The sequence below is a fragment of the Molossus molossus genome, unplaced genomic scaffold (genome assembly GCF_014108415.1).
Source record: "Molossus molossus isolate mMolMol1 unplaced genomic scaffold, mMolMol1.p scaffold_m16_p_4, whole genome shotgun sequence".
Taxonomy (NCBI): Eukaryota; Metazoa; Chordata; class Mammalia; order Chiroptera; family Molossidae; genus Molossus; species Molossus molossus.
Window position 1 is genome coordinate 110,959,288 of NW_023425377.1, and position 9,260 is coordinate 110,968,547.

The 9,260-nt window shown below is 41.2% G+C and overlaps 1 pseudogene; it reads right to left on the reverse strand.

The window, feature by feature from the left end:
- Positions 1-4,488: 4,488 nt before the first annotated feature.
- On the reverse strand, positions 4,489-4,923 carry LOC118616013 (annotated as a pseudogene).
- Between the last annotated feature and the right edge of the window lie 4,337 nt (positions 4,924-9,260).

Sequence of the window (9,260 nt, forward strand, 5' to 3'; positions counted from 1 at the left end):
AGAAGCCACAATTCACATTCATAGTGTATTTATAGACTAGGTAGCTAATGAAGTTTACTCCTGTATTTGTCATTTTCTTTTACAAGTACCCTTTCTCTTTTCCTACCTTATCCTCATAGATCTAAGCCCCTGCTTTTTATTACATATATATGTGTGTGTGTGTGTGTATATATATATATATATATATATTTATATGTTTTTAATTGATTTTAATGGGAGAGAGATAAACATGGATCGGCTGCCTCCTACAGCCCTACTGGAGATCGGGCACACAACCAGGGCACATGTCCTGACTGGGAATCAAACCGGTGACCTCTTGGTACACAGGACGATGCCCAGCCACCGAGCCACAGTGGCCAGGGCCAGTCCTGGTTTTTAATTGAACTTCTAGGAATTATTTTAGTTCAAATGGTGTTTCAGCCATTGCGTCTTATCTAACCAGCACTTCCGTACTATAGTTTCGTTGTTTCCATTTGTTCATTGTTAATGACTCAGATTTTTTCACCCATGGGTGTTGAATATTCATGAGATAGTAAGCTCCAGCAGGACAGAAATGACCGACCTTTCCTTCTTCTTTGATGACCTCAGAAAAGAGTCTTAAGTCTAGTTCAGTCTCATCACAAAATACCAACCTCTCAATAAATGCTGACCAATCCTGTTTGACTTAACACTTTTTAAAGGTTTAAAATGGAGGAAATATTTGCATCATAAAATTTTTAATTGTTAAACAGAAAGGAAGACACACTGTACATTATCACTAAGGAATTTCAGGAGACATTGCTATCGAGTGTGATTCCACAGAGGAAAGGCAGTCAACAAAACCAAAGTCTAAAGACACATCTTTTAAAAATTAGAGACTTGTCCTGGCCAGCCTGACTCAGCAGTTAGAGCATCAGCCTGTGGATCAAAGAGTTGCAGGTTTGATTCCAGTCAAGGGTACGTACCTCGGTTGCCATTTGATCCTCAGCCCTGGCCAGGCTCATGTGGGAGGCAACCAGTGGATGTATCTCTCACATCAATGTTTCTCTCTCTCATTCTCTCTCTCCCTCCCACTCTGACGATAAATGAAAAAATATCCTTGGGTGAGGATTAAAAAAAAAAAATTAGCCCAGCCAGTGTGGCTCAGTGGTTGAGCATTGACCCATGCACCAAGAGGTCTCCGGTTCAATCCCTGGTCAGGGCACATGCCCATGTTGTGGGCCAAATCCCCAGTGGGGGGTATGCAGGAGGCGGCCAATTGATGCTTTCTCATCGATGTTTCTATCTCTCCCTCTCCCTTCCTGTCTCTCTAAAAATAAAAAATAAAAAAATCAAGAAAAAAATTAGAGACTGGTTGTAATTCAAACACTGACACAAGGTAGGGCTGCTGGTAGGGTTTTTTCTAGTTATTCATTCAGTCAATAATTGGCACCTGCTGTGTGCCAGACCCACTCTGGGCACTGGGGACACACCAGTGAACAAAACTCGTCTCATGGAGCTCACGTGCTATTGGGGAAGAAAAATAACAGTCGGCCAGAAGATGAGTGCTACCCAGAAAAGAGTTCATGGGGAAGGAGAGGGCAGAGGCTGAGGAATAATTTTATACACAATTATTACAGTTCTACACTGGTTAACACTGGGCCTATGTTCTGAGAAATGTGTCGTGTGGGGAACGTAGGGTGCACGTCGGCAAACCCAGCCGGTCTAGCCTACTGTCCCCAGGCTACAAGCCTGCACAGCATGTCACTGGACACCACGGGACTGAATCAAGCACAAGAGAAAATGGTGCAGTCAAGAGCCACGGTGAGCGCCGGATACACAGCCACTGCTTTGCAGACACCGAATTTGGATAAGTAGAAAGAGTTCACTGTAAAATAACAGTAAATGGCATATATCATAGTAAATGCATAAACCGGAACATAGTCGTTTATTATCGTTATCAAGTGGCACGGACTGTCCGTGATTGCATGTGCTGTATTTTCATAAAACTGGCAGCGCAGTAGGCTGCTGACACCAGCGTCGCCGCAGACACGTGACTACCTTGTGCTGTGACAGGCGTGATGTTACCATGGCTGCGATATCACAAGGGGACAGGAATTTTTCAACTCCATTATAATCTTATCGGATCCCGTGGTATACGTGGTCAGCCATGAACTGACCCAGGCAGCACGGGACTGTCCGGTGTCCGCAGAGGTGTTTACAGCCGTGTGGGCACAGGCTTGGGCCTGCCACGTGGAGCGGAACCAAGCCCAGGCCATGTGCTTGCACACGTCAGCAGGCAGGGGACCCGCACGTCAAAGAGCATGAAGCGAACGTGCTTGGTATGCTTAAGGGTCAGCAAAGAGACCCATGTGGCTGGAGCAGAGTGGGTGACAGAGGAAATGATAAGAAATGAGGATCAGAGAAGGAGCCAGCGGCGTGGATAGCTTAAGAATCTTGTAAGATACCTTGTGAAGTTTGGCTTTTACTATGAGTGAAATGCTGATTCTTGCCAGAGATAAACTCTGCTAGCTATTTCTTATTTCCACAGAGCGGATTAAGCATAAGGAACTGGCTAGATGGGTATTAGAACCTGAAAAAGCAAACGGTAAACATGAAGTACAATAGTAACAGTGGGAGCAGCTCCCATCCCTGGGACTGAGGAATAGGGCAGTCTCGGCTAAGGACCTGAGGGAACTGAAGAGATGGGGCTGTGCCCTGCTGGTGCGAAAACCCTCAAGTTGGCAAAATGAGTCGATTATGGGAGTGTTGGAAGAAAACTCGAGACTGGAACCAACCACCACTGTCAGGCTGTATCGGTGTCCTAGGGCTGTTCACAAAGCACCATGAAATAGCTGGCTTAAAGAAACAGAAAAGTGTTCTCTCTTCGTTCTGGAGACCAGACGTCTGAAGTCCAGGCGTAGGCAGGGCTGCTTCTTCGGAGGGAAATGAGGGAGAATCTGTTTTGAGCTCTCTGCTAGCTCGGGGAGCCTTGGGGTCCCTTTCCTTGTGCTGTAGGTGGTGTTCTCAGTATCTTCACATCACCTTCCCTCTGTGGGTGTCTGTCTTTATGCCCATACTCCCCCTTGTTATAAGGACATCAGTCACATTATCCACTTCATCTTAACTTGATAATCTGCAAAGGCCTCATTTATGAATAAATTCACATTCACGAGTACTGGGGGTTAGAATTTTGCCACCATTTTGGGGGGGAGGGACAATTTAATTCATAACATGTCATAAGGGCTCATTGTCAGAGTGGTACAGATAGGAAAGCAAAGGAAAAAGTGAGTCCCCTCTCTCATCCTTGCCTTCCAGCCTCCCTTTTGTGCCCTGTCTTAGGTCAGATTGTCAATAAGCAGAACCGAACGCAGGGAAATGTAGGCAAGTAATTTATTGAAGGAGTCCTCTTGGAAGCAGGGGAAGAGAGCTAAGGATGAAGCCAAGAATGGAAGCTGGAGCCTGGCTTCAGCTTGATCCCATGGGACCTCTAGAATGTGAATTGCACCATAGAATTGATCCTAACTTGAGGCAAGAGTGGGGTGGGGTGGACTGATTTTTCTAACTCATGTATCAGTTGGTTCTTATTTGTAGGTTGCTTCCTAGGCCCTAGGGAGCCAGGTCCCATTCTGCCAAGAGCAATTCTCTGGAGAATGGAAGGCTATATATTTTCTAGGAATTTGTCCCTTCCAGTTGCTGGCATAAAGTTGTTCATAACATTGCTTTGCTATCCTTTTAACCTATATAATCTGTAGCAATAATATTGATAATTTGTGTCTTCTGTCTTATTTCCTGATCAGTGTGGCTGAAAGTGTATCGATTTTATTGGTTTTCTCAAAACAAAACAGCTAGCTCTTGGTTTTACTGTCTCTGTTTTTGTTTTTTATTTAATTGATGTCTTCTCTGATCTTTATTATTTACTGTCTTCTGCTTATTTTGGGTTTAATTTGCTCTGGTTTTGCTAGTTTCTTTAGATGGAAACTAAGGTCATTAATTTGGGACCTCTCTCATTTTCTAATATAGGCACTTAGCAATGTACATTTCTCCTAAGTACTGTTTTAGCCACATCTGACACATTTTGAAATATGTTTTCAGTTTCATAGAGTTAAAATATTTCTAATTTCCTCATTGAATTCTTCTTTGACCTACAGATTATTTAAAGTGTTTTGTATAGTTTCTAAATACTTGGGGATTTTCTGTTGTTGATTCTAATTCAATTGCACTGTAGTCAATATAATGTGTATAAATTGATACATTTTTAGTTTTTTTAATGGACAGAACAATGGTCACTCTTGGTACACGTTCTGTGTACAATTGAAAAGAATATGTATTTTGCTGTTGGAGTCTTCCATAAATGTTGATTAGGTCAATTTGGTGTAGAGTTTTCCTGAAGAACATGTGTTATCAGCTCTTGCAGTAAGTATTTAATTCTGATGATTTTATTTTCAGCTTTGGTACATCTGAAAAAGTTCTATTTTGTCTTTTATTTTTGTTGTTGCTGCTGTTAAGAGAAGTCTGTGCTTTTATTGGCTACTTGAGAGGAACGAAGCAGGAGGAGTGGGTGGTCCCAATGCTGGGTGGGCAGTGCTTCACCAACTTGTAGGTGATGGACAACTCGCCCAGGTAATAAAGCCAATCATCTCAGACTTGATTTGCACCGGGTTGAAGGTCTTGCCACTGTAGACGCCCACCATACTGCCCATCATCTCCCACAGGACGATCACATTCCGCAGGTGCGTCTTCACCACCTGGGTCTTCCCCGTGGGCGGGGCCTCCTTCTTGGCCTTGCGCAGGCGCTCAGCCGTGCGTGCTGCTTCCTCCGCGCCCTGGTTCAGCCGCCACCACGGCCAGGGCGCTGTGCAGCTGCTCCGGCTGCTCACAGGACGTCCGGCCGCTGGTCCGGCCCACGCTGCGGTAGGTGAACTTGAAGAAGGTCCGCTTCTTTTTCTGCTCCGCCTCCACCATCTTGTGGGATCTTTGGAAAGGACCACCCCTTGCTTTTATTTATTGAGAAACATTCTTGCTGGGTATAGGATTTTAGGTTTAGAGGAACCCCCCCCCCCCCTTCGGCCAGTACTTAAAAGATACTGCTCCACTGTCTTCTTAATTATATTTTTCCAATGAGAACTTGCTCTTATTCTTATTTTGTTCCTTTGTATATAATGTGCCCCTTTCCCCTGGTTGCTTGACATATTTTCCCTTTATCCGGTTAATTCTCATTGTAGTTTTCTTGTTTTTTTTTTTGGGGGGGGGGGTATTGAGCTTCTTGAATTTGTGGATTTATAGATTTCATTAAATTTGGAAATTTTTTTGTATTATGTCTTCAGTGTTTTCTTCTCCTTTGGGAATTCTAGTTATATGTATATTAGGCCACTTGGATGTATTCCACAGCTCACTGAAGCTCTCTTCATTTTTTAACTCTTCGTTCTCTTTGTTTTATTTTAGATCGTTTCTATATCTTTTTTTTTAAAGAATGTTCAACTTTTTAAAAAAATATTTTTTCTTTATTGATTTTAGAGATAGAGGAAAGGAGAGAGAGAGAGAGAAACATCGATGAGAGAGAAAATCAATTGGCCGCCTCCTGCACGCCCCCCACACTGGGGATCGGGCCCACAACCTGGGCATGTGCCCCGACTGGGAATTTCTTGGTGCATGGGTCAGTGCCCAACCAGTGAGCCACACCGGCCAGGCCATTTCTATAATCTTTAATTCTGCAATGTCTAATTTGCTGTTTAATCCATCCCAGTTTTTTTTTTTTTTTTAAGCATGCTTTCTTTTTATCTCAAAGAGTTAGATTTAAAACTCTTTCGAGTCTGTATTTACTTGCTCATTCTTTCTACCACATTCTCGAACATATGGAACATAACTAAAATAATCGTACTGCCCTTGTCTGACAACTATCATCTATGCCAGTCCTGGGATTGGGTTTATTCATTACATTTTCTCCTTAATATGGTTTATATTATCCTACTTCTTTGAATGCTTGATAATTTTTCATTAAATTCCAAACATTGTGATGTTTACCTTGTTAGATGCTTAATATTATATTCCTATAAATATTCTTGAGTCCTGCTCTAAAGTTCCGTTAAATGACTTAGTGAAGAGTTTGATCTTGTCGACCCGGCTGTTAAACCTTGTTAGGTGAAACCTGAATCAGCTTTAATCTAAGGCTACTTTTCTACACTACTGAGGTGATGCTGCTGTACAGGTGTCCTACCTGATTTTTTTTGAATTATTAGGTTTTCCCTCCTGGCTGTTTCCCTCCTGGCTGTTCTTGCACCTGAACTCTGAGTACCTGCTCCTTTCAAGGGGTTCTTTCCTTTCCTCGGGTAATTTCTTTACAGTCATATATGCTCCTAAATGCTCAGCTGAAAACTCGAGGGGTATCCTCTGTGGGTCTCCTTAGCTCTTTTTCTATGCAGCTGTCTTCTCTCAAGACTCTACTTTTTGAACACCAGTTCTTGGCCTCGCTAGAATCCATGGATCTCTCCTCACCTCAAGGTTGATGCCTTGTTCTGTTTGGGTTCCCCCTCCCCACTCTGCAGCCTGGAAAATCTCTCAGGGCTGTAAGCTGGGACAGTTCTAGGACTCACCTTGTTTTCCCTCTGCTAACTGATCAGTGTCCTCTGCTGAGTTGATGTGCAATACCTGAGAACACTCTCCAGGTTTTTGGTTCTCCTTGTTATAATATTAACTGTTTAGTTGTTTCACGTGGTGTGGTAGAGCTTATTCCATCTTGGCTAGAAGCAGAGGTCTAACGATATCTCTGTTTTTGTTTTGTTTTGTTTTTGATGAGAAGGTTTTTTATAACTAACTCAATTTCTTTAAAAATTTAGGATATAACAGGCTCAGTCACTAAGTCAGTGGGAGATTCATAGCTTCGTGTAATCTTTGCCCTCACAAAGCAGTTGGTAGGAGTTTATTTCAGTCCTTTTTCATGTGTGCCCATCACTATGAGTAGTGATCTAACTGTGCTTCCCTTTGTATGTCAGCCCTGTTGAGCTCTGTCCACTACCTTTTGTTTCCCGAGTCATGCCCAGGTCTTCTCCCGGCTCTGCCACCGCCCTGGGGAACCCTGACTCTCAGAATGTTTTCTAACTTCTGCTCCAACAGCAACAGTTACTTCTTTTGTTTATGCTAGACAGTGTGTTCAATTTATTTAGAAAACACACAAAAAAACCCTTCTTCTACTTTTTTTTTTTTTTTGCCTAGAGGGTAACACCTGGCTGCTGTGTATTCTGAATATGAGGATGAGGAAATCAACAGCAGGCTTTTCAATAAACGCTTTTGTTTTCAGCCCTCTGCTGTACCCTGCTGCCCATCACACCTGGCATCCTTGAGCCTGTAACCCCTCCCAGTCTGAAAGGCAGAGGGTTCCCTCCTGAGCTGGACCCTTTCACCTTCTAGAACGGTATTGAAATACTTCATCCATTGATAAACTTCGCAGGTTCTCCTCACTGCTCCGTGTTTACCCCTCCCCTTTTAACTGGTATATTCCTATTTTAATGGGATCTGAGGAATGAGAGGAGATAAATTCATATGATCCATTAATCTTCTTGAACTGGTACCAAACCGGTTGGAAAATAATTATCTTGTTTTTAGTCATCTTTCTTAAATATATGTATAGTTCACATTTAATGTTTAATATTAGAAGTGTTTTGGGTCTTTATTTACAAGTTGGGTGATGTTTTGTGACCAGAAATAAGCCATAGGAATGTAAACTCTTGTTTATATCTAATTAGTCTATGGGAAAACTGATTTGTTTATACATTGTTTCAATTAAAGTCATAGTTTCCAAGAACCTATCAATGATGTTAAGTGAGGACTTAGCATATATTGTGAAATGATTACCACAATCACACATCCATCACCCACATAATTCCTTTTTTTTTTTTTTTTTGGTGTCATGAGCAAAGTTGTATTTCAAACTGTATTGATTATAAATTTTCCCCAAAAAATGTATTGTTTGCTTAGGTTGTGTTGCCTTTTCAAGCTTTTTTCTGATGATATTTACTCTTAAAATTACTATGTAGATGTAAATAACTGTGCTTTAATTCATTAAATCATATGAAATAGAATTGTGATTCTATAATTCATTTTAATTCTATTCCATTTATATTTACTTTATTTATAATTCAATACAATTATTGTGCTATATATAATTCATTATAAAACAACTTTTAGAGACTACATATTAATTATGCCTTATTTCTTATGCTTTACACATTTTACTGATGTATTCAGCTGAATGCCATTTTATTGCTAGATATAGATTCCTAAGAGCATCAGTGCCAATTAGCAGATGGCATTCACGTGAGTTTCCTTACAGATAGCTGGCCTTTACTAAACATCTACAATTGGTCCTTAATCCTGTCTGAGTCATGATGGAATGATGAGATCATGTCTGAATTAGAGGGGTTCCATCTGCAGCACTCGGTGCCCCTGGCCACAGTGCAGGGGCTGTGAAGGCCACTATCCCCCTTTTGTGCAGCCAGCCCTGCATCTCGTACGTGCATTTGAGTCTCTGAGACTGTGGATGTGCCATTGAACATCCCCCACTCTGCACATTGACTGACTTAGGATGGAGGTCTCTGGTGCTTCTAACAGGAGTCTCCTGTGAAGATTTCTTGTAATGGCTGGGAGTTGTGACTCTTGGAATTGAATCTTGTCATTCAAGCTTTTTTTTATAAATAGCCTCACTTAATGGTAGTGACTTAAATTGTTATTTTTATAGTATGCGCTTGAGTTTTTCCTTAGTAAATGTCAATTTTGTATAATACCTGAATCAGCTACAGTGTGTAATTTGCTAATACATTTTCCTTCACTGGAATTGGAAGGGTGAGCTAATGGGACCAGAGGGTGTGCAGAAATGGGACTTAATTATAAAATAATGGAAAACAGTCGGCATCATGAAATTACCTCATAAACAGACTGATCACAACTGAGATGATTCAGTAATTAATGATTACATCAATTAAATGAACTCATTTGTATCTCAACCCTACGAAAATGATGTGAGAAAATATAATACCTTAACTATATAAACAATTAATAAAATGTGGAAGACATTATAACTTCGCAGAATTGAAAGCCCACACAGCTATAGAATTAATTACTTTTGTGTGCGTTAGGTGTTTTGGAAACTAAGCATTAATTTTCTGGCTTTGACTCATATCAAGACCACCCTGTAGGAAAGTTTAATTCCTCAATGAGTATCTATTTATCACTTAACTACATGTTTGGCAATTAATCCATGAAAACAACATATGCAAATGAATGTTTACTAATGATTGAATGAAAAC